Source organism: Mesoplodon mirus, assembly GCF_964341445.2.
Source record: "Mesoplodon mirus genome assembly, chromosome: 6".
In the NCBI taxonomy this organism is placed as follows: domain Eukaryota; kingdom Metazoa; phylum Chordata; class Mammalia; order Artiodactyla; family Ziphiidae; genus Mesoplodon; species Mesoplodon mirus.
Genome location: NC_138982.1, coordinates 95,210,239 through 95,227,166, shown reverse-complemented (window position 1 = coordinate 95,227,166; position 16,928 = coordinate 95,210,239). Strand labels below are relative to the sequence as shown.

Here is a 16,928-nt window from a genome sequence, read left to right as displayed (position 1 = left end):
TCTATTTCTTGATATTTTTCCTTTAGTTATGTCCTCTCTGATAAAGACTTTCCAAGAATAATTGAATTTGCAAAACACACTCTAAAATCCAGGGCATTGTCATTCCCCTGTTAGCAGATATAGTAAATGGAAGCATCCTGTCTGGAAAAAAATAAAGCTTCTGGCTACTAAAACCGTGATTCACAAAGTGTGTTTCATTGGATCATAATCAGTGATACATACATACACATAAAGTCGCCTATATGATATAAATTCAAAGTAATGTTTTACTACAGAAGTTCTAAGATTAATGAAGTGTGCAAATTTTTTCTTCATATGTCAGTAACAATTGAGCATTATTCTCAATAGAAGTGTATGTATTCACATGTAAATTGAATAATTCACTGTTGTGATAATGTTATGTACATTATAAAACACACAAAAATAAAATGAAATAGAAATATTATAAAAATAAATATTAAAAAAATGTTCTCAGGTTTCCTTCCTACCTCCTATTGAATTATCTTGTGCACCCTATGATATTGATGTACCCCATTTGGAGACTGGTGTTTTAATGTGTTTGATATACATTACAAATCTGCAAAAGAAGATGTATTATGTGCAGAGTTTCTCCAACATTTGTAACCATGGAAGTTTCCCCCTACACTCCAGGAATCTTTTAAGATGAGTGTTTCTTAAAAGGTGCCTTAAAAATATTGATCTGTTCTCCAAAGGTTGCAAACTGGTGACCTAGAGCACTCTCTTTATTTCAATTGAGTTTGTATGACTTTATTAGCAATGTAGCTAGTCTCCAGCTTACCTACTCATAGTACTTCTGTTTGCATTAGAAATCTCCTTTACTAATTCATCTATCTAACATGTAAAGTTCTTTTAGTTTTTTACCACCACTTGTACTGGTTTTAAACATCACATGAAGTTCAGTGGGAAGCTTCACAGTCTTTGAGGAGCATAATTTCTTCAGAGTGAACAGATAATTTTGGCCAGGGAGAGTAGGTGATAGCTTGCTTGAGTTGGACCTACACCAAATTGTTGTGCAGGGTAAAAGAACAGTTAATGCCCCTCCCCACTACTGTTTTAGGATTTTTTGTGCCCCAAACAGGATATTTATGATTTTAACATTACAGCTTTAGCCTATGGCCGAGCTTGAGGAAGACAGTTGCTGGCTGATACAATATTTAAAGAATAAGAGACATTAGTTTGTCATTTCTCTTTTGTCACCAACCCCATCAGCAAGAGACAAATTTTTCACACAAATTAAAAATGTTAAGTTTACTTCAGAGTTATCTTATTGGATTTCAAATCAGCTTAGAAAAGAAAAGAAAATTTAAATATTTCTCAAATTCTTACAATGAGGGTAAATTAAACATTTCAGAGTATAATCACTGAATCATATTAATCCAGTGAAATTTGCATTGCTTCTGTGATCCAGTGAACGAAAGGCAAGAAGAAAGAAATTACACAAACATCAGGGTTAGTGCCTTCTTTTACTTGAAACGTTTTCAAATGTTAGCAAGAAAAGGGAAACATTTTGCAAGGTTCTGTGCCAACTGGAATTGTACTGACATTCATTGAATTCCCACAGGGAAAGAGTGGATGAGACAGTAATTGATTTCTTCCAAGGGGATCCATCACCCATGACTCTCACTGTTCTTCTACATCATTAGTCAGACAAAAGAAAGTTTCCTAATGGGGTTTTAGATTCTCTTGAATCAAAAAAAAAAAAAAACAACAAAAAGCATTTCCAGATGCTTTAAGTATTAACTTTCAAAATTGTATGATACATCATGTTTTTGTTATTCTCAACTAACCGATAAAGAGAGTCATTTAGCATGAAATTTAATTAAAAAGTGGAACTAATATTGGACAGAATCAAAAGAGAAAGTCTAATGAATAAGGTATCTAGAATGAAGTTTTTGCCATAGGTACAGCACAGTTATGGAGTGGTCAAAATAGTGTGATTTAATTACCCTACATAGGGGAATGTATTGGAGACAGATGAAAGATAAGACATTTAAATGACTGAGCACCCGGAAGCTGTCCATCCCGCCGGCTTGCCGGCACCTGGAGTCCGCGCTACTGGACTGAGGACACCTGCGTGTCTTCCGCGCTCTCCCCGCTGGCCCGTCACCCCTGCCTCGTGCACGATGGTGAGCAGTGTGTTGTGCCGCTGCGTGGCATCCCCGCCGCCGGACGCTGCAGGCACCACCTAGCCGTCCGCCTCATCGCCGGTGTCCGTGGACCCTTGCGGCGGCGCCGTCTGCGGGGGCTCGGACCACCGGCTGCGCCTTTGGAGCCTTTTCCAGACTCTCAAGTCAACCGCGAAGGCCGCCTGTGTGTCAACGACCTGGCCGTGGGACTTCGGCTCCTGGGACTGCACCGCACAGAGGGCGAGCTCCGGAAAATTGTACAAGCTGGCGACAAAGACCTCAATGGGCAGCTAGACTTTGAAGAGTTTGCCCATTATTTCCAAGATCACGAGAAGAAACTGAGGCTGGTATTCAGGAGTTTGGACAAGAAGAATGTTGGACGGATCGACGCGCAGGAGATCATGCAGTCCCTGCGGGACCTGGGAGTCAAGATATCTGAACAGCAGGCAGAAAAAATCCTCAAGAGCGTGGACAAGAGTGGTACGAGGAACTTCGACTGGAACGAGCGGCCAGACTATCGCGTCCTGCATCCCGTGGAAAACATCCCTGAGATCATTCTGTACTGGAAGCATTCCACGATCTTTGATATGGGTGAGAATCTGACGGTCCCCGATGAGTTCACAGTGAAGGAGAGGCAGACAGGGATGTGGTGGAGACACCTGGTGGCTGGCGGTGAGGCGGGGGCCGTATTGAGAACCTGCACGGCCCCGCTGGACAGACTCAAGGTGCTCATGCAGGTCCACGCCTCCCGCAGGAACAACATGTGCGTCATGGGTGGCTTCACCCAGATGATTCTAGCAGGAGGGGGCCAAATCACTCTGGCGCAGCAACGGCATCAATGTCCTCAAAATTGCCCCCGAGTCGGCCATCAAGTTCATGGCCTATGACGCAGATCAAGCGTCTCATTGGGAGTGACCAAGAGACTCTGAAGATTCGCGAGAGGCTTGTGGCAGGGTCCTCGGCAGGGGTCATCGCCCAGAGCAGCAGCTACCTGATGGGGGTCTTGAAGACCCGTATGGCCCTGCATAAGACAGGCCAGTACTTGGGCATGCTGGACTGTGCCAGGAGGATCCTAGCCAGAGAGGGCATGGCCGCCTTCTACAAAGGCTATGTTCCCAACATGCTGGGGATCATCCCCTACGCTGGGTTAGACCTGGCCGCCTACGACATGCTCAAGAATGCCTGGCTGCAGAGCTATGTAGTGAACAGCGCACACCCCAGCGTGTTTGTGCTCCAGGCCTGTGGCACCATGTCCAGCGCCTGTGGACAGCTGGCCAGCTACCCACTGGCTCTAGTCAGGACCCGGATGCAGGCCCAAGCCTCCATTGAGGGCTCTCCGGAGGTGACCATATGCAGCCTCTTCAAACAGATCCTGCGGACCGAGGGGGCCTTTGACCTGTACTGGGGGCTGGCCCCCAACTTCAGGAAGGTGATTCCGGCCGTGAGCATCAACTACATGGTGTACGAGAACCTGAAGATCACCCTAGGCGTGCAGTCGCGGCGACGGGAGGGAGGCCAGCCTGCCTGCGGACTCGCTGATCCTGGGCCTGCAGCCCCAGGGTGTGTAGCCATCTCATTCTGTGAATGTGCCAACACTGAGCTGACTTAAGCCAAGCTGTGAAAACCCTATAGGATGCACCTTCAAGGGTTGGGGGCAGAGCCAGCAGGCCCACAGTGTTTGTCCTGATGACGCTGGCTGACCCTCGTGTCCATCCCAGGGAAGACCTGTGGGTGTTCCTCAGGGTCCAGGGCTCAGCAGAACACAGGCTCTCACGTGTGGGGACAGGACGTTTCCTACGGTGCCTGCCAAATAGCTGGGCTGGGAAGCTGGCTTAGTTCTTCCATTGCGACCTCGCAGCCAGACCATTGGCGCAGGGCGCCTTCAGGCCCACCTTGCTTCCTTCCTTGCTGCTGTTTTAAATGGTAGGAGGAGGGCCTGCAGCCCACTCTCCACTCAGTCCATGGGGAAGGGTAATTCTACCCTACCTAAGCCTGACTTCCCAACTGGCAGTGCAGCCACTGGCAGGGAAGAGGGAGGAGTCTGGCTTCTGAGCTGCCCTGCAGATGGGCACTTGGATCCCCATGTGCATGACGAGGGCAAGGCTGCCTGGCGTCCTGGCACGTGGCTTCATGGGTCCTGGGACCCAGAGGGCCTCTGCTGCCTGCTGCTGGGGGCTCTTGGGGCTCTGAGCTGGCCCTGGCCTCTGTCAGGACTGGCACCAGCTCAGAACTAACTCCCTCTCCCTCCCTGCTGGCATGAGGGCAGTGGGCACTGTGTTGAAGCAAGACGGGCAGTTTCTGCCCTGAGTCTGCAAGCCTGGTGAGAGAAGGAAAAGGTGTTCAAGGCCTTAATTATGTATTGTTGGAAAAGACAGGCTGGACAAAGGTACAAGTTCTGTTCTTCCAGAGGGAAGATAAGGAGAGCTAATGGCTTGGCTGACTGCATTAAAGTCTGTTTCTGACACCCTGGGGATTCGTGTCCAATCCCAACTGGGGCAAAGTGGGACCGGCCTCACATTCCACTGATGCAACGTATCACACTGCTTGGAGCCTATTTATTTTGTATTTATTTGAACAGAATTATGTCCTAACTATTTTTATAGATTTGTTTAATTAATAGCCTGTCATTTTCAAGTTCATTTTTTATTCATATTTATGTTCCTGGTTGACTGCACCTTCCCAACACCTGTGAGGTGGGGTGGGAAGAGGAAGGAGGGGGCCATGGGAGTGACCCTTCTTGATGCTGCATCATGTCTGTCCAAAGAAATTCCTCTCGGAACTGGTGACAGAAGAAAGGCAAGAAGGCAGAAGGACCCTGATCATGGAGAGACAGTCCTTTGGCGGGTCAGGGCAGGACCAGCGCCTAGGAAGCCTTAGGATCTGAGGGTTTGATCAGGGGCCAGAAAGAGGGGGGGAAATCTCAACCCTGCTGAAGATGGAAGTCCAAATCATTTCTTGGACTGGGAGGGATTTCTTTATCCACCCTTTTTGAAGGGCAAGGAAGTGAGGTGCCTAACACTGTGAGTTTGGGGTGGGGGCCAGAGGAGAGGGAGGCCGTTTCCCCACCTGCACCTGTGAAGTGGGCTCCCTCTGTCCTGGCCCCCCCTCCACCCCTGCTCAATAACGCTGGCGTGGAACAGCACAGTCACACTTCCATTCACTGGAACGGCCTGATGAGAACAATTTAAATAGGATGCAAAGATCAATGCAAGATTTATTGTTATATGTAAATAGAGTTATAACAGGAATTGGTGACAAAGCAAATTAAGAAAGAATTGGCAGTTGTCATTTAAAACAGCCTTCTAATAAAGTTGTTTCAGAGATGAAAAAAAATAAAGGATTGAGCAGTAAACAGGGTAAGGTAGACATAGAAATTGTCCAACATAAGTGTTTTTAGTTCATATCCAGATTTCTCTCTTAAACCTTCAAGACTTTAAGAGGGCCTGTTTGGTACTCCCTAAATTACTGTAGCACTTAAACTGGAAAACTATAGTAAACCACTGAAAGGAATTAGAGCCAGAGATGATGATAAGCATGCAGTCTCATATTCAACAAAAAAAAATCAATGAACTTGCATTAGGTTTTAAATGGTTCCTGTTTATACCCAGTAGAACATCCGAAAGGAGAGTGCAAAATCTTATCATCTTACCAGCGTGCATTCTCTCTCTGCTGTTTTCTCTCCCTCTCTCTCTCTCCATATATATATATATATATATATATATATATATATATATATATATATATATATATATATATATATATATATATTTGTTTCTTTTATATTATGTCTCAGTGGGAGCAAGATACAATCCTCTTTGAAGTTGCCATCACAGTGTATTTTTGTGGGCTTCTACTTATGGCAGGCTTACATGGCCTAGGATGAAGAATCATATACGGTAGAGCCACTTGTCTATAACAAAGTACAAAGGCAGGGCGTAGAAGCAAGATATCAGTTGAATAGTAGGACTTTCATTTCAAGATCTATTTCTTGAAGTGTAGAACACTGGCTCTCTCTTTTTTTGCTCATGCTGCTAAGATGGTAACGAAATTAATAATTTGATTGCAAGGTATGAAGTTTATTAATAAGGAGCGTGGGAGAGGCAAATAAGAATGAGATTACAGAGCAGTGCTGATAGTAGTTAGTATCAAGCATTAAAGCCACTCCCTCTGCACAATTAAATTCAGTGCTGAACATTTGGAAACAATAGAAGCTAATAAAAAATTGGCTGGGCCTTCCCAAAGTGAGGGAAATGCAAAGCTATGTAGATACTTTCAAAGCTACATAAATACTTGGAAGTGATGATAGCAGAAGTTAGGGCAATGGGCTCATGATTAAACAGGCATGAAGAATCTCCAGCTGGAATAATGCAATTCCAAAAAAGCAATGTTAGTAGCACTGACTGGTCATCCAAGGACTGATCTATTCTGGTTCAAATACTGAACACCCTGATTTGAATTTCTAACTTTGTTCCTCAAAGAGGTGTCAAAATTATTGTAACAATGTTGATTTTCTTCTTTTCCCTACCCTGTAGCCACAAGCATAAGTTCCATCCACAGTATAAGAATGTATGTTTACAATTATAATTCCTGAGTTTGGGAACATTGTTCCTATGTTTCCTTACTTAAGAGAGTATCTGAGTAACCCAAACTCTGATCACTATCCATACCGACTGTCCATGTTAACTCAGGGAATCCTAACTTTATTTCATCTCAGCATAGCTATTTTCTGCTGATGAATTAAATAGCAAAATGTTGTTTCAGGTTGTGTTTTAAGGTTGTGCCCTAGAGAGAAATTCAAGAATCATTTTAGTCAACAGAGCTGCATTTCCTAGCCTACATTTGATTGAATGTGTTCTGTCCACAAAGTGCTTTGGAGCAAAGATGGTAGGTGATATATAATAACTAAATAGACAGAACTATATTGGGGCATTTAGGGTGGGAAACAGAAGAAACATGCCCATTTATAGATGTTGCCATCAGGCTGTTCGAAGGGAAACTGGTACAAAACGTGTTGTCAATAAGAGCAGATTCAATAAATCATTGTTATTAATATAAGCCAAAATCAATCACTTGGGGAAATATCATTTTTAAATGTTTATTTGATCATCAGGTTTCATACCCAAAGTAGCCATATTTATTAATTTCTTTTCTCCACATCAGTTTTTATCCCATTTTAGTCTTCTACATTAATAATATGTAGAAGCACACATTACTACACATTAATAATATGTAGAAGTACACACTACCTCCTTCCAACAAATTTAAATTGCTGATAATCTCTAAAAATGCCAGGAATAGAACTATCCTGTTGATACCCATCAGCCCAGAATTAGTGGAAATAATATTATTATTTTAAGTCACTAAGTTTTGGGGGTGATTTTTATGTTGCAACATATATCTAAAAACTTAACATAGAAATAAATAAAACATTTTGAAATTTGTTCAGATTTTTTCAAATGCTTCACATTGATAAAATGTGACCTCCAAAATTAATATTACAGCTCAGTCTCTCACGATATATGGATGGAAAAAATCATACACACACACACAATGCCCACACATACACTCATTCTCACGCACACACTATATTATTAAACAGAACTAACTCAAACATTAAAAGAATAATAAATACTACAAATAAGAGTGGTTCATCCTAGCAAAGCAAGTGCAATGCTAGGAGTATGATGGAGATCTGAATAATGAGGCATTCTCACATATAATCAGAGGGGGAATAAACTGAAACAGCCTTTGGGAAGGCAATATATCAATATCGAAATTTAACATACATATGTTTTTTTATCTAGTAATTCCATTATTAGGTACTTATCTGATGGGAAGGCTGAAATAAAACTATGGCCTAGGACTTCCCTGGTGGCACAGTGGTTAAGAATCCACCTGCCAGTGCGAGGGACATGGGTTCAATCCCTGGTCCGGGAAGATCCCACATGCCGTGAAGCAACAAAGCCTGTGTGTCACAACTACGGAGCCTGCGCTCTAGAGCCCACGAGCCACACTACTGAAGCCCGTGTGCCACAACTACTGAAGCCCGTGTGCCCAGAGCCCATGCTCCACAACAAGAGAAACCGCCGCAATGAAAAATCCATGCACCACAACGAAGAGTAGCCCCCGCTCACCGCAACTAGAGAAAGCCTGCGCACAGCAATGAAGACCCAACGCAGACAAAAATAAATAAATATGGCCTAATATATACAAGATAGATTATTGGTTGTGGCATTGTGTGTAAGAGTTAAAAACTGAAAAATAAAATCTAAATATCCATAAATAAGAAAATGATTGATTTATTTTTAAAATCCTTATTAGGCAGAAGTTTACAATAAATTAAATAAGTGCTTAATATATCTAAGATGGATGAACTGAGGGAAAAAAGTATGTTATAAAATGATATAGAATACAGTGAGTTGTTGATACCATCTGTATAAAAGGTGTATATGCCTTTTCTTGAAATTGCATACAAAATTTTAAGAAAGAAACACAAGAAAACATTAAAGATATTACAGTAATTAATTTGGTTAGTGGGATGGGGAAAGAGGAGAGAGAAGAGAGAAGTTTACTATTTATATTAAACATTTCTATTTGTCTTTAATTGTTATATTCATGAATAGATAGATAGATAGATAGATAGTTAGACAGACATTCCATGTTTATGCATTGATCTCAGCACTTTCTGATGCATTTACTTATTTTCTTCAAGTACCTCCTGTCACCATTTTTGTTAGGTAGGCAAGGGTTTTTCACAGTATCTCTCTTTTAATAAAATTTAACAGATTTTATTAAATTTCTTTATCTATTAAAAGAGAGACAATACAAATGTGTACTTTTTTTATGGTTTTTTGTGGTACATGGGCCTCTCACAGTTGTGGCCTCTCCCATTGCGGAGCACAGGCTCTGGACGCACAGGGCCAGTGGCCATGGCTCACGGGCCCAGCCGCTCCGCGGCATGTGGGATCTTCCCGGATCGGGGCACGAACCCGTGTCCCCTGCATTGGCAGGCGGACTCTCAACCACTGCACCACAAGGGAAGCCCCAAATGTGTACTTTTGAAACAATTATTTCACTTCTAGAAATATACTTTAAGACAATGTTTTGTAAACTATAATTTTATTAATTAGTGGGTGGGGAAAGCAATTTATCAAGTAAAAATCAACATTTCATGTAGAATAGAATAGAATAGAATAGAATAGAATAGAATAGAACCAAACAAGAAAATACAAAGTTCATGAGATGTAGAAAGGTTGAGAACTGTGTTGGGAAACGTTTGATGTATACGAGCATATGTTTGCACATGCATGGATTGTGATGATTACTCACAACTTAGGGTTTTACCTTTAAATAATGAACCAGCAGCCAGCCACAAGCATGCTGCTACTTTGCCATAGATTGTGATTATTGGCTGAGTAGACTGTACTACCCTGTGCCCTGTTTGCTTTATGTATTTCAGTGCTATGTTACTTGGTGCTAAGTGAGAACTTAAAACTCTAACAACAAGAAAAAGCTTAATAACTTACCAAAGCATAATTTTTGGAGCCCTTTACAGAGTTGAAGCTACAAGGAAACTTGATAACCTATATTTCAAAAGTAAAATGCCCCTTTGAGAAGTAAAGCACATGGCTTCATTTTGTGTAGTACAAGATAGGAAGAGGGGAAGAAGGTAGTCTCCATAAAAGCAAGTAAGAAGGAAACAACTGAAATTTAACAAATTAATAATGACTCACTGTGAGCTAGTTTAACAGTTTAGAATACTTGTCAGCCTCACATGTAAGGGGAATTTTCATCCATTCTCCAGGTCTTTTTCACAGGCCTCCATGGGGTCCTCACAGAAAATTAGTGACAAAGCAGAAGACCTGTGAATGCCATCTGGGTGGTGTGGACATCAAGGGTTGGAGTAGGTTTGAGAGTTGAGTAGCAACACATAGAGGCACCGTTCGTGCTTCAGGACTCTCATAAGTATGAGATGGTGATTAGCGGCCACTGTAGGACAAACACAGAATCTGCCCTTGTCTTGGAACCTTCTCTCATATGAGATAAGTCTGCTGTTAGGGAAGCTGCAGAAGACCTCCTATTCACCAAGACTTGCCATGACACTTGGCAAGATCAACTACCACTGGGTTAGGCCTGTACTAACAGGCCAAAGCCATCTGCCAGTGGGAGAGAGGCAGGATACCTAAACATGCTCAGGAGCCTGCACTGATACAAGCAGAATTCATTGCAATGGGGGAGGAGAGAAGGGTTCAGGAAACATTTTTAAGGAGGGAGAATTGGTTGTTTGCCTCTAGGGGAGGAGCAGAAATACTGAGAAAGTCTCACCATTACACTTTACTTGAAATGTTATAATAATATTTGAAAGTAGACTCTTATGAATCCAAGATCTATATTATAAAAGTGTAGAGGTTCCTTAAAAAACTAAAAATAGAGTTACCATATGATCCAGCAATCCCACTCCTGAGCATATACCTGGAAAAGATGAAAACTCTAATTCAAAAAGATACATGCACCCCAATGTTCATGGCAGCACTATTTACAATAGCCAAGACATGGAAGCAACCAAAATGTCCATCAACAGATTAATGGATGTAGAAGATGTGGTATATATATACACAATGGAATATTATTCATCCATAAAAAAGAATGAAATAATGCCATTTGCAGCAACATGGATGGACCTAGAGATTATCATACTAAATAAGTCAGACAGAGAAAGACAAATCATATGATACCACTTATATACGGAATCTAAAAGAAAGTGATACAAATGAACTTCTTTACAAAACAGAAATAGACTCAGAGACATAGAAAACAAATGTATGGTTACCAAAGGGGAAAGCTGGGGGGGGATAAATTAAAAGGTTGGGATTAACATATATACATCACTATGTATAAAATAGATGAACAACATGGACATACTGTATAGCTCAGGGAACTATATTCAATATCTTTTAATAACCTATAAGGGAAAAGAATCTGAAAAAGAATATATATAATTGAATCACTTTGCTCTATACCTAAAACGTTGTAAATCAACTCTACTTCAATTTAAAAATAAATAATTTTTAAAAAACTATTTTAAAAAAAAAAGGTCTTTATTGTAAACACTAGAGCATACTTTCTCAACCTTGGCACTATTGACATTTTGAGCCAGATACTGCCCTTGCATTACAGTATGTTTAGTAGGATTCCTGACCTCTGCTGTCTAGATGCCAGTAGCATGTGCCAGTTGTGACAGCCAAAAAGGTCTCCAGTATTGTCAAATAGTCACAGATGTAGAGACCCAGTCGCCTAGATCAATTAGATAGATAGAAGGATAGATAGATAGATAGATAGATAGATGACAGATAGATAGATAGATAGATAGATAGAGTTTAACCATAAGCTAATAAAGAAGATAAAATTGAATCATAAAAATAGTCAATTTTTAAAGAGGCAGAAAAGAGAAAAAAGGAACATAGATGGGTCAAAGAGAAAATAAATAACAATATAGTATTATTTAATGATTTAAGCACTCCCAAATAAAAGTTAAGAATTGTATTCCCATTTAATCTCAAAGCAACTCTCCAAAGTTGGCATTCTGGGTATCTCACATGTCAGTGAAGGTGTGGTGATACCTAACCCTCATCCCTGAACTCCTTGTTTTCCCCTCTGTATAGGTCCCCACCTAGAGTAATGACCTCACATTTTTAATTAGATCACTTAACTCTTCACCAAAAATTCAGGGCTTAGTACCATCCATCAAAAAAAAAAAAGGTAATTTTTTGTTTTGCTAATAGGTGTTTTATTTATTCCAGGTTCACTTCTTAGGATGAATTTTGACATTACATCATCTGCTTTTCCCATAGGATCCATACAGAGCTTAATGAGGACAGGGAACTTAGTCTGTTTTGTTCAATAATCATGTTCAAGTATTTAGAATAGTGCCTGGGACAGTGCCTGGAACATAGAACTCAAGGAAAAATATTTGTTGAATGAATGATTGAAATTATACAGTAATAGGTATTTAATTTCCCCTTGAATTTTATATGCCACTTCCTTATAAAGAAAACACTTCACCTCTCATTTTATGGTTTTTGTTATAATTTTTATCCCCATTGCAGATAAAATAAAGATTAACTTATTGACGTATATTTTTGAGTAGAAATTATTACCCAAAACATAGTTATCATTGCCTAGAAAGAATGTACCTTTTAAAAAATTCAGAATACAATATTCCAGCCCTCTAAGAAACTAAAACTTATTTATGGGATACAAAAAACTGAATATATCTAGAGAATATCTACAATTTATCAGTCAATAGAGAACAATCTGCTATAAAAATGAAAGATGTGATGTGAGTGTTATAGAGAGCGAATCCAGGGAGAATTCCTAGAAAGTTATTTTTTGAATAAAATGTTGAGTAAGGTGTTGGAACATGGGTTATCAGCTCAGAAAACAAAGGGTATTCTCTAAAGATTAAAAAGCTGACACTAAACATAAGACAACTTAAGCAAATTTTGTTAGAGTGGAGGAAAATATTAGGAATGAAAAACAAAAAGAAAATATGGAGGCATAAGAAAAATTATAGAAATTCAACGCTAAGGTGAGAATATGAGGGAGTTTGCCAATAAATTCAAATACATGGAATAAGAATTTAGAATTGAATTAACAATATCTTCTAAATTGTTTAGTAAATGTCATTAAGATTCTTCTTAAATATATAGCTTTGGGGCGCAGTAAGTCAATTCATTTATACATCCTTCTACACCAAACAATGATGAATATATATAAAAAGTGAAATCCTAAAAGAAAAACACGCCTTAAAACTATCTTAACTCTCTCTGTAAGCAAGAAATGTAACAAAAGTATGCATTACTGAGTCGAAGTGAACCGTGTATAGGCATGCTAGGCTCCAGTTCAGAAAAATACAGTGGCAGATGGGAATTCAGCTCCTGCAGGGCCACAGGGGTTAAAGTCCTGAATACAGGACAGGAAATCAGATGTCAGTGTTTAACAGCTCAAGATCTGAAGGAAATCTGCTTGGGTTCAACTCCACCACTAACTAACTAGCTATGACCCTGGGTAAAATGGGGAAGTTAATAACTATCCCATAGGAGTTGCATGAGGATAAATTGAGCTGACACATGTAGGTCACTCAGAAAAGTACCTGGACATCCAGGTACTAGAATCCACCCCTTCTCATTCATTTAAAGATACAGCTCCAGCATTACTCCACTCCCTTTACTTTGAGTTTGTGCTTTCTGCTTTCTGCTGGATCATTCCTAACAGCATACAAACATGTTGACCTCACTATCCCTCCAATCTGCTCTCCCATTTCTTTCTCCCCTTTGCAGCAAAACTCTTTGAAAGCGTTGCCATATTAAGGTCTCCAGTTCATCTCCTTTTATTATCTTTTAAGCCCACTTCGAGCACTTTTTCACCTCCATCGCCACAGTGAAATTGCATGTTAAGGTCACTAATGACTTCCTCATGGCTACATCTGAAAGTAAATTCTCAGTCCCAATCTTATCTGACCAATGCAACATTTCATACAGCTGATGTTTCCTAATCCTGATAATCTTCCACCCCTTGGCTTCCAAGGCTTTAACCTCTTTTGCTTTTTGCTTCATGGGTTACTCCTTTTCTTTATCCTTTTTAGGTTCTCCTTTGTCTCCCAGATTACTTAATGTTGTAGTGAGGATGCAGGACTCACTTCTAGGCTGTCTTCTCTTCTGTATCATGCTCACTCCTTTGATGATCTCATCTAGTCTGTGGCTTTAAATTCTATCTGTAAGCTGAAAACTCCCTAATTTATATATTTTATCCAGATCTCATTCCCATTTCTAATTCTTAAATCCAGTTGCTTACTAGACAACTCCACTTTAAAATCTAAAAGACCTTAAACCCAGCAGAACAAAAATTGAACTCCTAATCTCCCCAGCTCCACGCCAGAGACTTACTCTATTGTAGACTTTACCATTACAGTTGATGTCAATTCCAACTTTTCAGCTACTCAAGCAAAAACAAAAAAACAAAACAACAACAACAAAAAAACGTGGGGGAGGGAGAGAAAGAGAGAGAAGAAAACTACTTTGGTTCATTCTTTTCTAACAAAGCAATAAAATCCATCAGCAAATTCTGTTAGCTATTCCTTCAAAATACATCTGAAATATGACTACTTCCAACCATATTCACTGCTACCAACCTAATATGAATCACTTTTTTGGGCTACTCTAAAGCTTCCCTACTACTCCTGCCTTTACACTCTTATAATCTCTTCTCAACACAGCAGCAAGAATGCTTCTTTTAATGCTCACAGCAAATTATCTTATTTCTCACCACGCTTTTTTCCATCTCACTTAGAGCAAAATTAAGTTCTTACAATGTCCTGCAATGCCCTCAAAATCTACCCCACTTCTTCCCTGTAGAGCCTAAAATCCTACTGCATTTCTCCTGCAAGCAAAATGGGCCATCTTACTAATCCTCACATGTTCTAGGCACACTCCTGCCTAAGAGTGGTTCCCTGAATATGCTTCTCCCGACTCTCCACTGCACTACCTACCTCATCTGCTTCAAGTGTTTGCTCAGATCTCAAATTCTTAATGAGGCCTATCCTACCACTTTATTTAATACTGCCACTTGCAGTGGAATTAAAACTTTATAATTTATTATATATCCCTGTACCCCTGTCACATAGAAATTCATCATATATTGAGCAAAAAGTGAGCCACTGGTAAAATTAGAATGATAAATTAGAAAAACTAAACCTTCAGTACATAGGATGCATTAAAGCAGGGTGATGAGACATAAGTGAACTAGGTGAGAGGTTCTTGGAAAATCACAGTAAAGTACTGAATTAGTGTGGAGATGGTGAAGCAACTGTCAGAGCAGAAATGCAATAGATATTGGGGAAGTAGATACGGCAACTGATTGGATGTTTTCAAAATACAGATATTAAAATTTTGGATAAATATGGAAAGGAAGTAGTCATTAGCTATTCATTTAACCTTGACATCTAATAATCATCCTAACTAGTATGATTTTACTAGAAATGTATGCATATATACATGGAATTATTTTGTCAGTGCTCTACAATATTGACTACTTGAAATTCTCAAAATGCTTTCTTCCCTCAATAGAGATATTCTTCTGGTATTCTTCCTAGCTTTGGTTTCCCAGTGTCCTGTGCTAGATTTTCTTTCCCAGGTGACCCAAAAATTAGGGTACCTAAGATTCACTCCTAGACATTCTTATCTGATCACGCTATCCATTTTTCCTTAACAAACTAATTTAATAAGTTAATAACCTATAAATCTGTATCTGAAGCTCATTTCCCTCTACTCTATTCCAGAGCTATATGTACAAACTCTAAACTATTACCACGACATGCATAACTAAAAGGCTCTTCAAACACATGATCAGAACTAAACTTATCTTCTCAAAAATAATTTTTAAAAAATCTCACAACTACAAAATCTGATCCCATGTCAGTGTTTTCTACATTAGTAATTAACACCACTATCTGCCACCTTATACAAACAATAAATCTAGGAGTCCTCACAGAATCTCCCTTTTCCCACACTTGCCATCTAATCAATCACCAAGTCCTTTCGATTCCACCTGCCAATTATTTCTCAAAATATTCCACTCCTCTCCTTTCCCATTCCCCCGTATTAGTCTGAGTCACCATCATGTCTCCTAATGTCTTCACTTCTCCTAGCCCAATCTTCTTTTTACATTGTATCCAGAAAGATATTTTGAAATTAAAATTGGATCAGTTACTCACATTTTAAAAATCTTTTAATGTCTCCCTATGAATAAAGACCAAAACCATTCTATCCTCATATACATGATTCTGCATTTATAAATCCTGTGTTTCTCCATTATCTTTATATATATATGTTATATATAAATCCACATTTTTATTAAAATGCAATATATATGTTGTATTTATAGTAACAGTAGCATATATCATATGTTACTCTTTCTATAAATACAAGTTTGTTTTTATTTCCGTTTCTTGAAATTACTCCTCTCCCCACCCCTCTCATCTTAAGGGTTTTATCCATGATGTTTACTCTGCCTGCAAATACTCTACATTTTTGCCTGAGGAGCTGTAAATGGGCTCTCATACTAGGTTCACCCTATTGTTTTAAGTTTCTATTTTATCCTTTACTTCAACTTTTTAAGCACATTACACTTCCAATTTCTAGTTCAATGTTTGTCTTTTCCATTAAACTGTAAGATCAGTCACCATTTGTTCACCTTTATATCCCCAAGGCTCAACCCAGCACTTGGAGAATAGTAGCCTCAATGTTACTTACTTACTTAATTACTTACTGGCTAGTTAATTAATAAATTAATACTGTGTTTGGTTTTTAAACATTTAACTTATATACATTTCTGCACATCTGCTAATGTTAATAAGTAATAAAAATACTAGTTTAACATTGCTTTTGATTTTATGTTTGTTTCCATATAGTTTGATTCATTGATGTAAAAGAGAAATAAGCTATGGGTAAATTTATACTCAAGAATTTCCCTGCTGTTTAAGCAAGTCCATGGCATAGAAAGAGCACCTACTTCATTATTTCTTAAGACCATGATAAAGCAGTATTTACACCATTTTGAATCAGGAAAACTGAGTTACAAAGAGGTTGCTTAACCAACAAGATCTCTAGGTTAAACATTGGCAAATAGTAGGCTGTAAATCAGGATGAATACAAAAGGGTTTGAATAATACATATCAAAACATTGTAGCCTCAAGTATCACTAAACAGGAAGGCTGAGAAGAAC

General features: G+C 39.4%; 1 pseudogene across 1 annotated transcript; it reads left to right on the top strand.

Annotated features, from left to right (window-relative positions):
• Positions 1-2,144: 2,144 nt before the first annotated feature.
• Positions 2,145-3,756, top strand: LOC309806002 (calcium-binding mitochondrial carrier protein SCaMC-2-like; annotated as a pseudogene). The gene has a single exon. The product of its transcript is annotated as a calcium-binding mitochondrial carrier protein SCaMC-2-like (transcript).
• Positions 3,757-16,928: the final 13,172 nt, after the last annotated feature.